The sequence below is a fragment of the Pipistrellus kuhlii genome, unplaced genomic scaffold, assembly GCF_014108245.1.
Source record: "Pipistrellus kuhlii isolate mPipKuh1 unplaced genomic scaffold, mPipKuh1.p scaffold_m20_p_6, whole genome shotgun sequence".
Classification (NCBI taxonomy): Eukaryota; Metazoa; Chordata; class Mammalia; order Chiroptera; family Vespertilionidae; genus Pipistrellus; species Pipistrellus kuhlii.
This window is the reverse complement of record NW_023425562.1, coordinates 27963095-27984464: the sequence shown is the minus strand read 5'-3', so window position 1 is coordinate 27984464 and position 21370 is coordinate 27963095. Positions and strand designations below refer to the sequence as shown.

At 43.3% G+C, this 21370-nt stretch overlaps 1 long non-coding RNA gene across 1 annotated transcript; it reads left to right on the top strand.

Moving 5' to 3' along the window:
- Window positions 1-7603: 7603 nt before the first annotated feature.
- Window positions 7604-21143, top strand: LOC118708313. The gene is made up of 3 exons (XR_004984530.1): window positions 7604-7723; window positions 8748-8753; window positions 21133-21143. It is a non-coding gene; the product is annotated as an uncharacterized LOC118708313 (long non-coding RNA).
- Window positions 21144-21370: the final 227 nt, after the last annotated feature.

Below are 21370 nucleotides of genomic sequence, written 5' to 3'. Positions count from 1 at the left end.
TGATCATGTTGAATTCATCACATAAGTGAACTCATCTCCCCAAGGAAAAATTTCTCTGACTTTGAGGACTTCCCTCCCCCATACCCCAAGTGAATTTGTCAACTGGGAAATTTACTTACGTATGTTTTAAGAAAACTTGACTTATTACCAAGATTCTACAGTTTGCAACGAGGAAATGCTTTGATAAGAGTCATAATTTGGTAAAATGGTTCCTTTGTAAAATAAGTGGTAGTGGAATGGAAATTCCAGGGAGATAAGTATATTGAATGTATACTGAAAGGTTTTCAGCATGAACTTTAAAGTGCTAATTGTGTGCTAAAAATTATTTGCATTGATTGCAATTGAATATGCCATATGAGGGCTACAGCTACCATTGTGGAGTATTTTTAAATTTTTAAAAATACATATTTTTTACAGAGAGGAAGGGAGAGGGATAGAAACATCATGAGAGCGGAACATTGGTCAGCTGCCTCCTGCACACCCTCTACAGGGGATGTGCCTGCAATTAAATTATTTGCCCTTGGCTAGAATCGAACCTGGGACTCCAGTTCGCAGGCCAATGCCCTATCCACTGAGCCAAACGAGTTAGAGCCCATTGTGGAGTATTTAACAAGTCTTGTAACTTCTTTGCATTTGGTTGAGATGTTAAATGATATGTGTTCCCAACAAATAGTGTTTAAGCTACTTAAATATGTAAGCAAATTCTTTCCGTCAAATAATGATTAGATTTTCTAACACTTAAAAAACTGCATTGCAGAAGTCGATAAAAAATGAAGTTTTACGTTTAATAGTGTCTCTTTCCCGTACCACAATTGTGTGGGTATAGGTGGACTATAGTGCCTGCAGAATGGTGTTTTCTTCGACTTTGTTTTTACTTCATTATCAAGTTTCCTCCAGTCTTCAAATTTTATTTTTCTAAGTTTGCAAATTTTAAAGAACAAATCATTAAAGATAACGGTAACTGAAATCCCTTTAATACCCCCTCCAAGCACATTTTCCTTTGTCAAACCACTAACCTGAAATTTATGCATATCCGTCTTGTTCCTGCATCAATATTAGTACTTAACTACAAGTTTATGTAATTGTATATAGTGAATTTTGCATGTTTTAAAATGTCCTTCACACACAATTTTATTTCGATAACCCTACCCTCACCTAAAAGTTCTTATTTGGAAGCCCTCACACTTTGAAGTATATCGCTTGGTCGGGGGGGTGTCTTCAATTGTGTTTCATGAACTAATACACCATTTTCTGCTCTACCGGCTTGGACCCATTGCAGTGATGTTTTCTATTGCCAATGCTAGAATTGAAATGACACCAGTACCTACAAGGGCCCTGACACTGCTGCTGAAGCTACATGTGGTGGTGGTTTGTTCTGGGACTGAGAGATGAAGGCTGGCCAGACGAAAGCCTATATGTGTTACTGTATATGTGTATTTACATGTGCACATACTTTATGAAAAGATGATGTGTGTGAATACATGTGAGATCTTCATGTTCCTATGTATCCTTGCCTATGCTACAGATTTGTGTGTTGGTGTGATGGTAATTTTCCTTGCATGTTTTGAAAATGGAGAAATGTCACATAAAAATACGGAATACTTACTTTTGAAAAATCCCCCCAGATTTGGAACACATGCATTCCTAAAGGCAACAAAAACCTCTTTTCAGTATTATCTGCAATTCCCATCACTTCTTGTTATAGCTTTGTTAGTTACCCACAAAATCCCTGTATGCATTTGAGTTTGTGAACCTAGTTTAGATGCTCATCACCTGTTACTAACATTGCGTACTTGTCCTGAACTGGACACTAGTGAGAGTAGAGGTGGGATAAGATGATACCAGATTGGAAATCAGTTCTGGACAATGGTATCTAAGGGAATCCTATTACGTGGCGAAAAACACTGACACAGACCTAGTCAACAGATGATTGAGCCCGAATGTCCAAAAATGGTCATTTGAAACCTAAGCGTTAAGTTTGAGGAGCACTAAACACTACTTTTATAGAGTAGCTATAGTGTGCCAGGATACAAACACACACCACCTTTTCAGAACAACCTTTCCAACTTTCTAGCAGAGGAGAACTTGGAGAAATAGGTTTGCCTAGGCTTACTGTGGTAGAACAAAGTCTTGGCCCCTTCACTTGGGTCCCATGCTGCTTTTGAGGAAAGCTAACAATGCTGTGAAATTAACTAAGGGTGCTCAATAACAATGAGACCTTGGGCCTCAGTCACTGGGTACTGGGAGTTTAAATTGTTTCTGCTTTTCAAGATTTTGGCATCAAGAATAATTTATTACACACTGCACTAGTGACTAGGAGTTGGGGTATGGTTGCAATGTGGTTTCAGAATATAAGGTATTTTGAAATTCAGGCTCTTTATAGGTGGCCTTTCAACAAGTGAACTCAGACACTAAGCATGAGTATGAAAAGGAAGCATATTAAAGTGGTTATGAGCCTGGGGTCTGGAGTGACACTGTAGGTTATGTAACGTCACTAGTTAGGACCTTGGGCATTTTATCTCGCTGTGCTCCAGCTTTCTCCTCTAAGATGGGATAGTAAGCATGCCTACTTCACTGGGTGTATAGGGGATTGAAGAATACAGCACCTAGAGCAGAGCTCAGCACAAAGCAGATACCTATGAGGTGGAAAATACTGATTGCTTGGTTAAAAAATAACAGTTCATTTAGACAGTTCTGCAGATGTAGTCGTCATCTGTATGCACAAAAAGAACCTGTAGAGGCAACAGGATGTATGCAGTGCGGGTTTTGGAGGATAGATGAATGTGTCAGATTCGGATCGCAGCTCTGCCCTTGAGCAGACGTGTGTCCTTGAACAGGTGGAACCTCTCCAAAGTGCAGCTTCATCAGTGACGCTGCCTGGTTTTCCACGTGTCTCTTCTGTAACCTTGTAAGCTGGTGACGAGGAAGTAAAACCTATTGGAAACAACCTTGCATAGTTTATGGTTCACAAACATTAACATTGCATTTACTTTGTCCTTTAATCATATGTCAAAAGTATGGCAGGAATTTAAGTTTTAATAGCTGCTTAATGGTAATGGATGATTGTGAGAAAGTGTAAACATTTTAAGATTTAGAGAAGGAGCCTATTTTTTAAGGAAAGCAGCCTGTTTTGTGACATCTTTTCAAAAAAGTATTTTTATTGATTTTATAGGAGGGAGAGGGAAATAAAAACATCAGAAATGAGAGAATCATTGACCAGCTGCCTTCTGCTGGGGATTGAACCTACAACCCTGGGTATATGCCCTGATCTGGAATCAAATCTCGATTTCCTGGCTCATGGGTTGATGCTCAATTACTGAGTCACACTGGCTGGGCCAATGTGGTTTACTTTAAAAAAAATTATTTTATGAAGGTAATATTGATTATAGAGGCTTGGAAATTATAGAAAAGGAAAAATCCAATATCTCACTCCCCAGAGATAAATTAATAGCTTTCTAAATGCCTAGGTGTGTGCCAAATATAGATAATATTTAGTGTAAATACATATCAATAGTATAAAAATATATATGTTTTGGTAAATAATAAAATAGTTTATTTTTTACCTGGAAACAATTTTGAAATTATAAGTACAAAAACTCATACACTCTTTAGATAGATTCATCAGTTATTAACATTTTGCCCCATTTGCTTTATTATATTCTCTATATAGATAAAATATATTCAGTTTGTATACATGTAACATATATATATATATATATATATATATATATATATATATATGCTCCATGTATTCATAATGTATATGCATTGCATATTGCATAAAGCATACATATACAGGGACGGGCGGAAATTGATTTATAGCTGAGAAACAGCACATAAGTTTTGTTATATTATTTCTTTTTTAAAAAATTAAATATTATTGAAAATATTACATATGTCCCCTTGCTTCCCTCATTGACTCATTGGCTTTCCTCTTCATCTAGCTGAAAGATCTAACCTCCTGCTCAGATCTCTCTCCTGAATTCCAGACTTACACACCCAACCACCTTAGGCACCCTTTCAACACCTCAAACTAGGTATGTCTTCACTCCCACACTTGCTTCGTTGAAGTCTTTCCCATCGACACCCTTCTGGTTGACGGGGCCACAGACGTTGGAGTTGTTCTTGATTCTTTCCTTCTTTCATGTTAGTAAACACTTCTGTTGGCTCTACTTTCAAAATACCCCCAGAATCCAGTTACTTTGCACCACCTGTATTGCTACCGCCCTGATCTGAGACCCCTTCATTTCCCTCCTGTTCTCCATAGTCTTTTAACCGAACTTCCTGACTCCACCCCTGACCCCTTCCTATTAAGTCAGATCATCTCTCTCCTACACTCAAGATACTCTAAAGCCTTCGTACTTCATTCTGAGTGAAAGTCAACAAGGCTCTGTAGTCTCCCCCACCCCCACTGACCTCTAGAATCATTTCCTGCTCCTTCCTTTACTCCACTTGGCCTGTCTTTGGGTATTTGTAAAACACTCCAGCATATCCTAGTCTCAGAGACTAGATGTTCCTCTCTCTGAATGCTCTTCTGTGTCCATGTGGCTCACCCCTCACCTCTTTTAGGCCTTCACTCTGGTAGCCTTTCCAACTAAACCTGTACCACCACGCTAACTTCCATCCACGTCTGTTCTCCCTGTCTCTCACTTCCACTGAATATGCCATATACTCGTCCGTTTATTGTCTGCTCCACCAAATGAAAATTTCACAAGAGCAGGATTTTACATGTATTGTTCACTGCTGTATCCCCACTCCCCTAGAATCAACTGGCATATAGTAGGTGCTCAGTAAGTCTTTGGAGAGAGAGTGAGAGCAAGCACAATCATGCATACACGCAGTTTAACAATATAAAATGCGTTCTCACTGACCTGCTTCCGTTTGATCCTATCCCTCACCTGTGTCCTAATCTCAGCACAGAGCTCTGGAATTCACAGTGTACGATCAACAAACTTCCTCTATCTTCACCTCCTAGGGATAGGCTATGGTCAGCATGTTCTGACAGAAGCCTAATATCAAAGGAGAAGGAACTTAAGAGCCAGGAGGCAGGGCTGGTTTCCTTCCTCATTTTCATGCGGATTCTGAATGACCATTTCCTCTTCCTCTGGCAGAAATGACTTCTCATTTCCAATGCACTCCATCCATAGTTCACTTGCCTCCTTGCTGCACTGTTGTTCTCTAGTCATGATCTTGTTGCTCCCCATCCCTGTAGCATGGCAGCTCCTGCTCCCAGTCCCCCCACCAATCCGCACATCCCTCTAGTTCAGAGAGAAAGGTGACCCAGTCAGGGCCAGAGAGACAAAATTTCACACCTAAAGGGATCTCAGTTTCTTCTGGTTTAGTCAGTCTATTTTGGTTAAGTCTTTCTCATATTAACTCAAGGTTCAAGTCATTAACAACACTATTCTCATCTCAAAGATTCGTATTTCACAGGGCTGCTGGTCCTCCAGTCTCAGCCACATGCTGCAGAGTGTGCCTGGTCCGGTATCGCTTCACCCTCCACCTTGGTAGCCCTTCATGGCAGGGCTACTGACTTAAATCAGTAGCTACTTTGTGAGTCCCAGTGGGCACTTGTAGATCCTTCCATGACTTCAGTGGGCAGGTTTCTAGTTCTTGACTTCCCTTCTTCAGTGGCCTGTCGTCCTCGCCCCGTCTGCCACTCACTGTCCCACTCTCTCTGAAGGTTGTCACCATCAGGACAGAAATGTCATGGGGATCTTGACTTCTGATTTACCGCTTTGTGAGCATGGCTTTCTATCCTCTCATTGTAGTTGCAGAAATAGTCCCAATTGACCCTAACTCTTCCACAAAGTTTATCGTTTTCTCATCATTCAGAGTTGGTGTCACTGTCCACGATTACAATCCATGCTTTGATCATACCTTTAACTCTATTGCTTCCACTTACTATCTCCATCTAGCAAACACCTTTCTGGGTTCATAGGAAATGACTGAGCTCCAGGAAAGGTTCCAGAAAATGAGAGGCCTTTAGGTGTGAGGGCATTCCCCTTCATTTCAGTTTTGCATTCCAGATGAGCATGCAGGTATGAAACACCCCTGACTTTAGGAAATGCTGGCTTCTTAGTGAATGTTGAGATTGTGGGGACCGGGGTTAAGATTTTTCTGGAAAGGTATTGGTGCTCCCAACATGAGTCATTCTGGGAAGTGGCTATTTGGAAATGAGGCAAGCCTTGGGCCCAGATCCAAGAGCAGAGAGGCAGGTACAGCATGGGTGGATTTGCCCGTGTATTTGTGGACCTTCCTACAAGGGGAGGTGGTGGTGGCAGAGCCCTGCAGGGTCCTTCCAGCCTAAGGGGACATGTCTGGATCCTGGTCCCACCCCACTCTCAAGCTATGAGAGGAACATGAGAGTGGTGCCCCTACACTGCCTGAGGGGTGTGTGGCTCAGGTGAGAACTTCTCAAATCAGACACCAGAGTTCATGGGCAAGTCTTGGGGGAATATGGTTGCCACTGTGCAACTTGGAATAGATCATGAAGAGGTGGCCGTTTTCCTGAGGGAGCCCCTCAAACTTCTTTCTTTTTACTTTGAGGACTCTCTGGGAGAGACTCGGGCCTCTGTTTAAAAAGGCAGTGGAACAGAGTGGGGGTTTGGAGAGCAGCAGGCAGGGATGGCTTTTTAAGGAAGAGCTGGAGGGATTCTATGCATGGACATTGTGACAGGTGAAGTCAAGGGGGCCTGGGCAGTTGGGGCCAGCGCATCACTGTGGCCCTTTTGTGGATTCAGACAGGCGCCCCTGGGAAAGCCTCAGTGCTTGGTGCTTGATTCTGTAATCCGATTAAGAAGATATGCTAGTATGTGGCCTTAATTTGGATAACTGGGTCAAATTTATATAACAATTATAGTTAGATGTAAATTGTTGTATAGGCTTAAAATAGGAATTATTAAAAAATTTTTAATAAATTTTTTTAAAATTGATTTCAGAGAGGGAGAGGATAGAAGCATCAATGATGAGAGAGAATCATTGATCGGTTGCTTCCTGCACACTCCACACTGGGGATTGAGCCTGCAACCTGGGCATGCGCCCTCACTGGGATTTGAACTGTGACCACCTGGTTCATAGTCCGCACTGAGCCACGCCTGCCAGGCCAAATCGGAACCATTTTGTTGAGTTTTCCAGGATCAGAGAGATTCTGTCCTCCTGAGGCACCAAGTCACCCACTAACTCCTTATCATGTCCCTCAGGGTAGACCGCTCAAGAGCGTCCAGGGGAGTCACGTCTTTCATTCCATCACAACAAAGCAGGAGCTCGGTGCTCTCCTCTGTCTGTAAATTGTTGGCTGTTGTGCTCATTTAATTTACCTTTTGAAATTCTCCTTAATATTTCATCCCCAATAGTTTAACTGGCATGATGTGTTTGAAAAAGGAACCACTGGCATTTACTGGATTGATGTAGCACCTACGCTTGGAGCTCCTTTGATGCTCTAAAACAGGGGTCTTCAAACTTCTCTCATTATGAGAATCACCTGGTGGAGTTGTTAAAACACAGATTCCCGGATCCCAACTATAAGAAGTGCTACCAGGAATCTGTGTTTTAACACCTCCACCAGGTGATTCTCATAATGAGAGAAGTTTGAAGACCCCTGTCTAAAACTAGGTACATAACTGTATTACTCTCCACGGCCTCATTGATTTCATGTGGGCTAAATGGCACTGCTGTTAGCATCAGGGGCACCTGAAGTGAGCTCAGGAGTTCCAGCTTGTCAGTTCCACAGAGGAATTGGGCTAATGGCTTTCCTAAGAAAGATTCAGAACTCACAGAACATTTTGTTTTAGTTTGGCACCACAAAAATCATCTGTTCCTTAAACCCTTTTTATTTTTCTTGTACTTAGATGTTAACCACCTAAAAAACATACTTTTCACTTTTTAAATAATAAAGGCTGGTGAATTCTGAAAATGAATTATTGCAAAATTTGATGCTGCCACCAGGTGGCAGTGTGGTCCTACATCTTAAAGCTTTCTGGACCAGGGAAAGCCCAAGTTGGTTTATCCCATCTGCACTGACTGTACGAATTCCTTTAGAAAATCCACATGTCAAACAAAATCAATTACAGTTTTTACTCAAACTGCAATTACCAACTGATGGGAGCGTGTGTCTTGATTCTAAGAATAGATGTCAAACTTCCTCCCCTCCCTTAGAAGATATCAGGTAGTTAATATAAAGTTTGTTTTTCCACCATAGAGTTGGGGTAATTATAGCAATAATGTGGCTTAGTCCTTGTAGTATTTTTGATGAAAAGATACTATAGAGTGATACCTTTAATTACATTACTTTCATCTGTGTGACTTCCATCAATTGTCAATACAACCTCTGACCAAGAGGAGAGGAGGAGAGCCAAGCTTGAGCAGGACTTAAAAAATAACAGTAATTTATGAAGCAAAAACTCCTAAATTTCTTACCATTAAAAATATTAACACATAACTGTCTTTGAGTTTTCTCTTTTGAAACTCAAACTCATTAACTTTATTACTTTTGAAATTCAATTTATTTCTGGCTTTTCTCTGCTCTCAGGCAGGTATTGTATATGCCTCATGTTTTGTGCACACCGGTTTGGAATGGATCTCACTTAATGTGCACCATGCCTGTGCTTCAAAATACTATCCTAGCCAAGAGCCAGGGACCAAGAAGATGGTTAGCTTTGAAGAGTATCCTGATTGTTGAGTGGCTGAATTATATCTGATTCAAAGGCCATTCACCCTGGGCCAGGCAATAGCCATGGGGGTAGGAGGAGGGGGTGAGTGTGCAGGTTAGACTTGATGGGGGTGGATCAAGGGTGGAATCACCACCCAGTACTGAGTCAATGTCTGCCCTGTGACTGTCAGCTTGCTTACATTAGCTCATGCAATCCTTCCAACAAGCCCACGGAGGAGAAAAACGTTTGTCAGTTGGGATAGGCAGAGTGTTGACCTTCACAGAGGTCTACTTCCTAATTCCTGGAAACTATGGCTCTCCGTAAGGGGAGGGTAAGTGGCAGGTGGAATTAAGGTTGCTAGCCAGCAGACTTCAAGATAGGGGAGGCTTTGCCAGGTGGGCCCAATGGCATCACAAGGTCCTGACACCTGGAGGAGGGAGACCTGGCAAGACCACAGCATGAGAAGGCCTTAGCCCAGGGGTCGGCAAACTCATTAGTCAACAGAGCCAAATATCAACAGGACAACGATTGAAATTTCTTTTGAGAGCCAGATTTTTAAAACTTAAACTTAGCTCCTAACGCCGCTTCTTCAAAATAGACACTCCCAGGCCGTGGTATTTTGTGGAAGAGCCACACTCAAGGGGCCAAAGAGCCGCCTGTGGCTTGTGAGCTGAAGTGTGCCGACCATGGCCTTAGCCAGAGGCTGCTGGCGGAGGCTGGAGGGACGGGGCCGCTTCTGGGATCGGGAAGAGGCGAAGAAGCCATCTCCTCCAGACCCTCCGGGAAGGACGCCGCCCTGGGGAGCTTGGCTTTAACCCAGGGTGGCCCACTGGACTTCTGACTGCCACGCTTGTACGGCCCATGCGAGTTGTTCTAAGCTGCTACATTTGTGGCCACTTGTTACAGCAGCCCCGGGAAGCGAAAAGCCTGGTGTTACGTAGGGCAGGTTACAAACGCTATGTGGGGTCAGTCCAGCTGTCTCATGGCCCAGATGCTGAGAAAGTGCGTTTCCTTGTTTGATGGATAAATCTGATGTTAACTTTCGAGGGAATCGTTTTATGTTTACTCCTTAACATACTATTTCTAATGATGTCCTCTGACTTTCTAAGAGAACATTTTTTACTGACCATAAAAATAAAACAATCTTGGTGGTGTCCAAACCATGTTCCACAAATTCAGCCTGGAAGCATCTGTGAGAAGCAAGCAAACAAACCAACCAAAAAGCACCACGTTCAGAGAATAAAGCACAACTTTGAAGAAACATTGACTGTTCTAAATAGAGGTATTTTGTAAGTTCATGCAGCCATTACAGTGGATTTTATGAAGTTAGGAGTATGGGTTCTGTGTGGCATTGGAACAGCAGCCTCACCACTGGCCGACCCGGTAAACACTCTCCCTTTCCTCCTTACTGACAGAACTCTGCTTTTGTTTGGGGGGCATTGTACCTCACTAAGACAATGACATTGGTTGGCTTCCTTTTTAGTTGGGTGGAGGGTCTTGTGATAACTGTCCTGAACAATCGGAAGTACATGGAACTGAGAATGGAAACTGTGATGTCCAGAGAACCAAACAGAGCCAGGAGGCCTTAAAGAAGTTGGTCATGCACATGTTCCACCCAGCGTATTTCTCCAGGAAATTTCGAGCTCCTCAGCCTTGCCTGGACCTTCATCTCTTCCTCATCAAGGCAACCAGATCACCTAAGTTCCTTACTTTGAAAGAGCCAACCCGTTTTGCCAACCAGCATCCTCCATTTGCATACCCAAACTAACCAGTCTCAGTTAACCTATCAGAAGCCTTCATTGACCTGAGAGGACCAGATTGAGGACTGACTGCCCATGTGCCCAGAGGCTTTATAAAGCCTGTCCTTTTTTTTTTTTTTTTGTGGTACATACAGGTAGTGCTCACGTTACATCCTCATCGTTTCGTGGTTACATCGCCATCTCCCATTTATTTATATAAAAAAATTCTGTAATTTGGACGCATGTATATATGTGCTTTATGTTTTTTATTATTTACCACAAGTAAAGCTCCATAAATTGTTATCTTTCGTTTAAATTTCGTTAATACTGTTTCTTTTACATTTTGTTAATACTGTTTCACTTCATTACTGCTGTGTCTGTGCTCCATGTGAGTGACGTAGGTGCTTATGTAGCTGGGTTCCGACTTACACAGAAAACTGCATTACATCCGAAACCGGTTTGGCTCAGTGATAGAGAGTCCGTCTGTGGACTGAAAGGTCCCAGGTTCGATTCCGGTCAAGGGCATGTACATTTGTTGCGGGCACATCCCTGGTGTGCAAGAGGCAGCTGGTCGATGTTTCTCTCTCAGTGATGTTTCTAGCTCTCTTATCCCTCTCTCCTCCTCTCTGAAAAAATCAATAAAATATATTAAAAAAAAAAAGACAAGAAAAGAAAAGAAAACTGCATTACGTCACGCCATAGGGACTGATCTCCGACGTAACCCGAGGACCACTATACTTTAGGTTTGAATCTGTGTCTCCCAGTTGCAACCTCTGTATTCAAATAAATGCTTTTTATTTCTCTGTCAGGGTAGGCCTATTTCTTGTTTACAGAACACTGCTGAAAATTTCGGGATGTCTTACTTCCTTATTTTGATCTATACTACTTTTCCCTTGTGTTATGTTCCTTTTTCTCCATGTTGAAATGTGAATTTGGTTGGCTTTACTTTTAGTACAGTGGTCGGCAAACTCATTAGTCAACAGAGCCAAATATCAACAGGACAACGATTGAAATTTCTTTAGAGAGCCAAATTTTTTAAACTTAAACTTCTTCTAACACCACTTCTTCAAAATAGACTCGCCCAGGCCGTGGTATTTCGTGGAAGAGGCACACTCAAGGGGCCAAAGAGCCGCATGTGGCTCGTGAGCTGCAGTTTGCAGACCACGGCTTTAGTAGACATCTTGAGACCATGAGCTAAAGACTAAGAGAGTCACAGAAGTCTCAGGCATGATATATTTGAGCTGCTAAACTAATGTCAGTTGGCCTACTCCTGGATTTCATGTGACATAAGGAAAAAACAAACAAACAAATCCCAAATTTAAGTGAACTGTGGTTAAATTTTCTACATTTCTAACTTATATATGACATTTCCCCAATGTAACTGTAATTGTGCTTCTTTTATTTCCTTCTCATTAAAACACTTCCGCTGTCTCATGCCCTTGTTTGTAGGAAGTCTAGTCTCTTCCTCATCAGGTCTCCTCCGCTGTCACCAAACAAGGCAGAGAGAGAGAGGAAGGAAAATCTGATTGCCCACTCTCAGAGACATTGTTTAACCACATGATATTGTTGAAAAGTGTTCCTAAGCAGTCTAATGCTACATAACCTGCCTTTGCTACAGCCTTCTATTCCGAAACATTGATCTGAGAATGTCATTATTTCACCTACATTCTTGAAGTATTTTTGCCAGGTATACACTTCTAGGTTTGCAGTAATTTTTTTTTCTAGTCCTTTAAAGATATCATTCCATTGTCATTTGAGTTCCACTTCTTTTTTTTTTTTTTTTTGGTAAAAAGTCAGCCATTAGTTTATATGTTGCTCATTTAAAGGGAATTCCCTCTCTCTCTCTCTCTCTCTCTCTCCACAGTTAGAATCACCAGTGTTTTAAAAATCACTGCTGCTTGAAATCCATACTCAAAGATTATGACTCAGTTGGTCTGGACTTGGTCCTGGACATCAGTATTTTGCAAGACTTCCTTGAACAATTTTAATGAGTACCAGGATTGAGTCCAGCCTTTCATAAAATATAATGAAGATAGTACAAAAAGGGAAAAAAAACCCTTAATTACTTAATCTCACTTACGAATATAGTTGCAAAATAATATTTAAACTGTTATTAAAAAATAATTAGACTTTAACTAAATAGACTTTCTTGCAGAAACACTTGAATGTTTCCCTCCCAGAAAGTTTATGGGTATTATTTACTACTTTTACTATGGAGAAAATTCACAGAAACATACCATTAGATATTGAAAATTTAACAACAGAATAAAAACATTTTAATAGGAATAGGAAGAAGTTACTAAAATGTAATAAAGTCTGTTTGGTAGATATTAATAATGCTTACCAATATCTGGTTTCTGGCATACAGATGGTTTTATTTCCCAGACCTTTTGCAGCTGACTCGGTGGGGTCATTTGAGTAGTCTTGATTAACGGGCGGGGCTGCGTCATGGAGAGCACAGTATGAGAACGTGGTGTGCTCTCTCCCTCCGCCGCGGTGATTCAGAAGGCTTTGTGTCGTGATGGCAGAGACACAGGATTGAAACAGCCTACTTTGCGTCACTTTGTGGAGAATAGCATGACTGGAGGTTGCCCAGGCCCACAGCTGGCTTTGTGGGAGTTAGGAACAAATGTGTTAAACCACTGAGATTTTGGAGTTACCACAGCATAACCTCTCTTGACCAGCGGTTGTTGGGAAACTTTTCCTGCAAAGGGCCAGGTAATAAATACTCTAGACTAGGGGTGTCGAACTCAATCAGAGAAGGGGCCAAAATTCTAAAATCCAGCCTAAATCGCGGGCCGAATGGTTTACTGAACAGTCATAAACTGTCATTGTGATGGAAACGCAGCGGAGTGCAGTGATGACAGCGCGGTGCGGGCCACATTGCAAGGCCTGGCGGGACGGATTTGGCCCGCGGGCCTTGTGTTTGACACATGTGCTCTAGACAATGTGGGTCATATGGTCTCTGTCACAATTACTCCACACTTCAATTACAGCAAAAAGCAACCATAGAAAATTCATAGATGAACAAGCAGGGCTATGTTCCAATAAAACTTTATTAAAAAAAATGGGTGGCAAATTTAGTTCACAGAGCATAGTTTACTGACCTCTGTTCTTGGCTAAAACTTTGTCTACTCATATCTCATTACAAATATAATTCTAAGTAATAAAATCCTAAACTATTCAATTACTAACAGAGCTGTCCCTACTATTATCCCTTAATCACACCATTTTAGAGGCTGTGGTTAATGCAATATGATATAAAGTTGAAATAATTCATATAAATATTGGACAAAAAAGTATATTTATATTGCTGACAAAATAATTATATACCCAGAAAATACAAGCAACATTAGTAAAAATAATTGGGATTTATAGGATAATTTGATAAAATGACTGAATAAGATAGATTTGCAAAAATCAGTTCGTCATCAAATTGATTCAAAACCTTGCATGATAATGAAATAGGAAGTATTCACAATAGCAGTAAAAATTACACAGTGAAATGATTATGAGTACATTTAACATGAAAGATATAGTACCTATATGAAGAAACATATCTCATGATGGAAAGACTTAATATCATACTAATATCAGTTTTTCCAAAATTATATTTAGAAAGCAAAATGAGAATAGCCAAAACTTTAAGAAAAATGAAAATGGGCTATATGTGACTTGACAAGCAAGACCAAGAGATATATTTTAAAAGGTTTCCTTCATATATACCATTATGTATGACATGATTCAAATAGGTAGTTTTACATGTGCATACATGTATGCATAAAGGTTTATATGAAAGAGTGATGGCCAAATTATCAGTGGTGGTTATATTAGGATAGTGGACTTTTAATTAATTTTTTTTTGTTTTTTTTCTTGTATTTTTAGGGGTAATTAATGTATTGATGATATATGATTTAGTCAGAAAACATAAAGATTTTAAAATTACAGACATTGCCTTTTCATTTGATTGGTGATTTCTCTAACTGTGCAGAAGGTTTTTAGTTTGATGTAGTCCCACTCATTTATTTTTGCTTTTGTTGCTCATGTATTTTACATGAGCACAAAGAAATCTTTTTAGTTAGTTAACTGAGAGAGAAAAAAAAAAAAAAAAAAAGAGAGAGAGAGAGTTTCATTGCCCTCTGTGGCAAGGCCAGGATAGGTTGCATATATTTAGGAGCTTAAGCTTTATGAGTGCTGGAAGCACAAACAGAAATCAGGTTCCTCCAGCTTGGCTCTGACTGCAGGAGTGCAGGGCAGTGAGCCCGGGGGCAGTGTGCCTGTCGCCTGTGCTGGCGGCTCAGGCCATGGAGGTCACTGGCTAATCATGATGGTGGATGAACTCACCTCCTTAGTGAGTCTATGACTGCTTCCCTGGCGAGTGTCCAGAATGTACACCCAGATGCTTTCACGAGAAAACTAATTAGGTTGTCCCACACAGAAGAAGCACATGCTAAAAGTTTATGAAACTTCTGATAACAAATAACCCGCCTTCCTGGTGTCATTATCAAATGCCGCCAGTTGTTTCTCATTTTTTCCCCGTGGTGTTGTTTCTGCTTAATTAAAATCTATCAATCAATTCAACCAATTTATCAGAATCTGTTCCGCTTTAACTGTGTGCTCCACACCAGGTTTAGCGCCCGAGACAACAGAAACGATGAGAGACACAGTCACTGCTTTTGAGGAATTGTAAGTCTGTGTGGGAGCAGTGGCGTGGCTGTGGGAGGATCACGCTGTGCTGGGCGGCACTGAGGACAGCCGGGCTTCTGACAAGGCAGAGGGTGTGCGAGCGGGAGTGTTCTCCGGCTTTATGGAAGGGTGAGAGTGAGCCTGGCCTGAAAGAATAGTAGGAATTGGAGAGCTTGAAGGAAGGGAGGAGGGCATTCCAGGGGTGTGTGTGCACGAGGTAGAGAAGCGCCAGGAGCTGGGATTCGGGTTGGGGTGAACTGGGGACAATGCGGGTCCATCAGAGGGTATGCTTGGTGACTGTGAAAGACCAGTTCCTGTCTGCACTGTCATCAGAGGGCAAGGACGAGGGAAGAGTGCCACAGCCCTCTGGATGCAACAGAAGCCTGTGGTTTGGGGCAGAGGATCATTTAAAAAATTTTTGTTGTTGATTTTTTTACAGAGAGAAAGGGAGAGGGATAGAGCTAGAAATATCGATGAGAGAGAAACATCGACCAACCACTTCCTGCACACACCCCCCCCTCCCCCCCCCCCCGCCAGGGATGTGCCTGCAACCAATGTACATGCCCTTGACCGGAATCGAACCTGGGACCCCTCGGTCCACAGACCGACGCTCTACCACTGAGCCAAACTGGTTTCGGCAAGGATTATTTCTCACTCACATTCAAACCTGCTGTTGGTGGGGGCAACTCCTCAGTTGGGAAGAGCGAGAGCTGACATCAAAGCCTCTTTCCCTGCAGTGCTCATTGCCAGGGGGTCAGGCAATGAGTCTGGATAATTTGGGGCAAGTTCCAGAAACTCCTGCCTCACCATCCCGCTGAGGCTGATGCTCACCATATTCTGCACTCTGCTGCCTGCTGCCTATACCTGCCATGTTCCACATATGCACCCTGATGGTCAGCACACGTCATAGCGACTGGTTGTTCAGTTGTTCTCCTGCTCTATTTGCATATTAGCCTTTTATTATATAGGATGTATTATAAAATGCATAATTTGCAATGCAATTTATATTTATAAAATTATATTTATATGTAACACTAGTGGCCTGGTGCATGAAATTTGTGCACATTAAAAGATAATTAGCGGATCTATTTTAGTATTGCTATTTGCTTTTTCTCTATAATAGAAATGTTCTGCCGGCCCCACCCCCATTGGGCGACACCAAGACCTGGCTGGCCCCACGCCCATCAAGCCCCACCGGGTGGGGGATGCAGCCTCAGGTACCCCGGCCCTCACACCACACAGCCTCACCCAGACCCATCACACCATGAGACCCCAGACCCACCGTGCCGTGGACCCATCAATGTACCTCTTGGTGACTAGCCGTTTGGTTGTTATGAATGAAAATAAAGTCATTGCACATTCATTTCCAATGCCTGATTTGTCTTCGTTCTCTAAATTGCAAATTAAATAAGATCTTCAGCCAGATATCATCATAATGCCAAGTTCTTTATATAATGACACATACCATTCTCTCTGCTCAGTATGCTCCATTTGAATGGATTAAATGTATGTGACTCACATGAAAGGCACTGCTGCTTGCTTTTAATAGAGGAAGCATTAGCTCATTACCTAACGCCATAAGTGGTTTAAATGGCATATACTGACTTGAAGAACAAGAGAAAAAATAACAAAACAAAACAAAACAAAACAACGTTCAGTGCTGTGGACGGCAGAATCTTCTTTTCCCTTTGTTTTTTTTTCTGCTTTTCACAGGAACCTATTTGTGTTCTGCTTCAAAATCAACACAGAAGACAAAATCAAATGCTGTAATCTGCATTGTATAGTGCCATTTGAGTTCAAAGAGGTGCTTTTCAATCTTTACTTTCTTTTTTTTTCTTTTGTTTTTAATCCATGCAGCTCAAACTTGCTCCCAACGTGCCAGGAGCCAGGCCAGCACGGCTGTGCGGGCTCACCTTCGCTAGATGCTGTCAGGCTTCAGGGCTGGGGCAGGGAATGCGCCAGGTGTTGCTGGAAACGAGTCAGCTCTCCTCTCTGCATAGCAGGCGTCTTTTCATTAGAAACTGCAAAGCAGCAGCTGTTTTTCGTTCCCCCATCCCAGCCCTCCTCACCCAGGGGCGTAGGAAGGGACTGGGAGGATATTTACTCTCGGCTCTTTGATTTCTCTTATTTAACTGAGCCCAGGGACAGCTGCTTCTCTGAGCGCAAGGCCAGCCGGCTCAGGGCAAGCCGCACCTGGAAGGCAAGCGGCAGAGCTGACCAGGGGCTTTGACCAGGCCCAAGCGCATGGGTCACAGCAACCTCGGCAGGCGGACTGCTCCCGGAGACTCTAGGTCCCTCCCAGCTCCGCACCCTGCTCTCCCCGTTTCACCCACAGGGGCCACCGGTGTGGTGTGCCCCAAGGCTTGGTGTGCAGACGCCAGGGTTGCAGATTCAAGATGCTCTGCCTCCTCCTGGCACTTTGAGCCATAAGTCCTGGCGGGGACCTTTCTACTCGGTCTTGGTCTTTGGTCACTGCTGAGGTTTTCTGGAGTCTCTAGGCCAGGGACAGCCAGGACCTTTGCCTCTGACCAACGCAGTGCCTGCAGCCTGCCTGGGGTACCCCCAGCTCCGGGAACACGTGGGGGCATGGCCGGCCTGGGTGAGGGACCGTGGAGGGGTGGAGGGTTGGCTAGCTGCCCCACCCTCAATTGGGGTGGGAGAGCTGACCAGCGGTAGGACCGGGGGAGGTGGGCTGGGCAGGGCAGCCATCTTATGACGGCATTACGGCATGAGGGTCAGTTTGCATAGTATTTATTATATAGGATTAAGTATAATTATTGATATAAATTATAAAGTGCATTTATAAGGACCCCAAAACTCATGGCTTGTCTCTAGTTCCTTTTTCTTATGCACCCTCTGCTTAAGAACAACGGAGCTGGTTTGGCTCAGTGGATAGAGCATTGGCCCGAGGACCAAGGTTTGATTGCAGCCAAGAGCAAGTACCTTGGTTGCAGGCTCCTCCTGGTCGGGGCTTGTGCAGGAGGCAACCAATCATGTGTTTCTCTCACATGGATGTTTCTCTGACTTTCCCTCTCTCTTCCACTCTCCCTAACAACCAGTGGGAAAATACCGTTGGTTGAGGATTAACAAACAAAAAAGATGAACAATGGGTCTGGGGTTGTCGCCAGGCAGACGGGAAGGGAAATCCTCCTTTGTCCTGTGCTCCAGTTTTGGGGCTTTGCATTAGCTTCATTTCATCTGGTGACTGGCCATTTGGTCATTATGATGAAAATAAAGTCATTGCTCTAGTTCAAGGGCCACAGGAGTGAAGCTGATCTCTCCTCCCTGCTTAGCAAAGCAGCAGGGGAGCCCATCCAGGTCTTTTTACCTCAAGTCCTGTGCCCCAACCAAGATACCAGGCTTCCTGGGGACCCAGCAGAATTAAACGGATCCTCTTCTTCATCACCGCTTGCCCTGAACTCTTGACCATTTTTTTTTTTTTTTAGCAAGATTCATCTCATGTGCTTATTCTTAGAGAATTCAGATCCCCACCCATACCAGGCCGAGGCGGCGAGGGGTGACCTGTGAGCTCAGCTGAGGCTGGCCTGCACAGTGTCACTGCCAGGCTGGATCCCAGGCCCAGGTACCTGCAAAGCGCCGGCTGAAGTGGGTTTGGGGACAACCCAGCACCCAAGGAGCCTGACACGCTGTCCAGAACACAGAGCTGGTATCACCCGCCGCCTTTGCCATGTATATTTAGTATGAAAACAACTCCAACATGGGAATGTTTCCTGTGTTCCTTGTAGAATTATCTAGACCGCTGGCACCATTGTTTTGTTGACTTAGCTAATACCAATTAAGCTTTCTATTATTATAAGTGTTATTTTTGCCACTCTTTACCTATCACACAGCTTATTAAACTCGGGGAGGAAAAATAAACCCGGATGGTAAATTCCTCTCCAGTATACCATCTTCACAAACTAGGTGCCCACTGTTTGTCTCTGAAAGTGGGGATATTCGGAGCCATGAGAATGCAGACAGACAAATCATTAGGGCCTACTAGGACTTGTTCTCTGTGCAAACAAACCTTGGGGTGAACACACAAGCTTTTGTTCTCACTGATACTGCTTCACTGGCCCTGAGCATGTGTGATGACCTGACACACTGACTCTGGGCACGCAGGCTCCTTTCCCTTCCCACCTTTGGTAGGTGTGACTTGGCCTCCTCTCAAGGCCAGTCTGCTTTCCGCTCTGCACACTTGGCCTTGGCCACCAAGGGCCTCAGGGCTCCCAGAGGCAACATCAGTGGGCTCCATTCCCTAGGGACAGAGTCACTTTGAGGTGTGTGGTCTTGAGCCCACCTGGGCAAGATAAGTGATAGCATTCCCCCAACACAGACCCGTAAATATGATTTTTCTACATGCAAGTGATTGAGAATAGTCAAAGGCAGAAGCTTATCACGACTTTGAAGAAACTTCTTGTCCTGAACGCTCTTGTCCTTTAAATTGCAGAAAGTAAATCCACGCAAAGCGGCTTTGAGATCGCAGGAGCAGACAGAAGGCGACGAGAGGATGAGCTGATCCTCAGCGAAGCCCGGCTTTCACTTCATGAGGAAGTGCTTTGTCCTTCCGTCAACACTTTTTTCCATTCCTGCCTCCAGTCCTGGCTGCTCACTTAGTCTGCTGACAGTCTTAATTGCCTGTTTTGACCCTAAACCTGAAATGAATTCATTGGCAGATTTCTTGCCATTGAACCTAAACCCAATATTCAGGGTCTGATGCGCTGGAAACACAGAACAGATTCTAAACTGTGTGATGAGAGAGTTTGGACACCACTGAGTGTTTCTTTCTCTTTTGAAGTTCAAAATATTGTAGCCAGGCACCCTGGGTAGGTTCATGTGGGAACCCCACTCTCCCCAGGCACTTTGGGAAACAATTTGCCATCAAAGATTGGGGCATTGGGGGAGAAAGGGGAAGTTATCCCTTGCAATTGATCTGGAGCCTTCCCATGTCTGAGCATTTACGGGGTTTTCCTCTGTCTCTTGGCTGTGACTTTTAAATGGGAGTCTGTAATTTTGTACCACGCTGAATTAACGTACAGGCCTCCTGTCCTTGTGTCCCCAGCATTCAGTCAATCATCATGTCCTCTGAGTTCTATATCCCAAATGCTCCTCAAATCTGTGCCCACTGGCTCTTGCCCAGGTCACTGTGCCTGCTCCCAAGTTGCTCTGTCTCAAGTCTTCATATTTTTTTCAATCCACTTTCCAAACTGCAGCTAGAGTGATCTTTTAAAAATGCACATGTTGTCATCAAGTCACTCCTCTGATTAAAAATTACAGCAGATTCTGTGCTTTTAGGAAGAAGTTCAAACTTCTTAACGTATGTGGATTTTCATGTCTTGGCCCAACCTCCTTCCGTTCCCATCTCTCGCCCTTGCTTATCTGTGACATATTATTCTACTTTTGTCAAGAAATAAAATGTGGGGCAGTCTAAATCTCTCTCTGTCCATGGCGATTGGCCAACTGCACCTCATTCCATAGTCCCGAGGGCTTGGACAGTGGCAGGCTGGGAAGGTCACCTCACCTTTGGGAAGCCTGTGGCAAGTTCTTCAGAGCCAGCCAGACCTCTGGAATCTGACCCTGAGGTTTCCCAGTTTTCTCTCCATCTTCACTTCTTAATAAGGACGCGGGAGGGAAAGGGGACGGTGGGTCTTCAATATTTAAAAACACCAAACCCAACAAAATTTATGTGGATATTGTAATTATTACGATGCTGAATTAATGAACTCTATCCTCTCCTTTTTGGCCGAAAGAACATAAAAATCCCAATGAAAGGAAACAGATGTCGTTGCTTTGAGCATTTCCAAAGGAAACTGCAGTAAAATATGAAACATCACCATATAAAAGCCTGCTGTGTAACGGAGATGTTCTGATATTGTTTTCATTTGCCAGCTGTGTGTAAGTGGAGTTGGTGCCTCTGGCCAACACAGACCCCACATCAGAGTAATAACAACAGCAAAGTAATGGGAGTGTTCGGGGGAAAAAGCTCTTAACTGCACTTCTAACTGTGCTCGATTTTCCTTTTAACCAAAAGCCATGTCAAAGAAGTGAGTTCAAAGGAGGGCTTTGTGGGTTGGTAATTAAAAGTGATTTATGGACCAAGGAGGAGAAAAGAGGATCATCAGGAAGAACAATCTCTGGTGATCAATTAATTTATAAGCCCCAGTTAGCAGGCAAGAACTCTGGTTCACCCTGACCCTGAATGGGAACCGTGCTTGCTCCGGGGAGGACTGTAGCTCAGGGTCACATTAGTTGGAGTGCTCTCGGATAACCCGCCTATCTGCCTTCTTGTGTGCG